The following is a 1097-nucleotide window of genomic DNA, read 5'->3' as shown; positions in this document are numbered from 1 at the left end:
ATAACAAGTTACATTCCCACCAACAGTGTATTAGTCTTCCTTTTATGCCACATTCTCACCAATATTTGTTACTTATAGACTTTTCAGTTCTCAGATGTGAGGTGATATATCATTGTGGCTTTCATTTCTATTTGAGTTACATTAGTTCAAAGTGTTTATATACTACTGGGGCTTAGTTGGTATTAACTTAAACTTGATTGCTTTAAGATGTCATTTGTAAATCTCCAAGTCATTCAAAAAAATAAACAAAAAGAGCATATAAGAAACAATGGGCTCTTTTTCTCTGCCTAACTAGTGCTATCATGGGTCACGTGCATGCTCCTGGGAAAGGCCTATCCCATTTAGCTCTGCCTTACAACTGCACTGTCACCACCTGGCTGAAGTTGACATCTGATGACATGAAGGAGCAGAGCTACAAAATGGCCAAGAAGTTCCTGATTTCCTGAAAAATCAGCGTGATTCTGAGAGAGATTCACATGGTGCTACACAAGAATGTTTTGTGACATGCAATTAAATACTGAATTCTTAAGTCAAAAAACTTGCTCCTGATCTTCCTGAGAGTATCCATATTTTACAGAAGCTGCTGTTCTTTGAAAGCATCTCAAGTGGAATAGAAAGGATAAGAATGCTAAATTGCTTCTTATTCTGATTGAGAACCATAATCATTGACTGGCTTGATATCATAAGACCAAATGAGTCTTCCCCTTCAACTGAAAATAGGAGTCAACTACAGCCTTTGCCTTAGTTCTATAAATTTGTCTATGTACTGAAGCAGCAAAGTCATTGTTTAATTAAAAAAGAAAGAAAAGAAACAACAACAGAATTAAATGGTATGTTAAAAAGTCTACATAGCACCAAAAATGTCAGTAAGGAATGAATAAAGGAACAAAAAGGCATGAGACATTTAGAAACTCAATAATAAAATGGGAGAAATAAATCTTGCTTTCTCAGAAACTACATTACTCCTAAATGGATTAAATATTCCAGTCAAGAGGAAGAAGTTAGCAGAATAGATTTAAGTAGGAAACATAATCCAATTACAGATTCAGTTCAATCCCTATAGAAATCCCATTTGCCTTATTTGCAGAAATTGGTAA

At 34.7% G+C, this 1097-nt stretch overlaps 1 pseudogene; it reads left to right on the top strand.

The window, feature by feature from the left end:
- The first annotated feature begins 302 nt into the window (after positions 1 to 302).
- LOC120873985 lies at positions 303 to 753 on the top strand (annotated as a pseudogene).
- Positions 754 to 1097: the final 344 nt, after the last annotated feature.

The sequence above is a fragment of the Oryx dammah genome, unplaced genomic scaffold (assembly GCF_014754425.2).
Source record: "Oryx dammah isolate SB20612 unplaced genomic scaffold, SCBI_Odam_1.1 HiC_scaffold_14, whole genome shotgun sequence".
Lineage (NCBI taxonomy): Eukaryota > Metazoa > Chordata > Mammalia > Artiodactyla > Bovidae > Oryx > Oryx dammah.
This window is presented reverse-complemented; position numbering and strand designations above follow the sequence as displayed.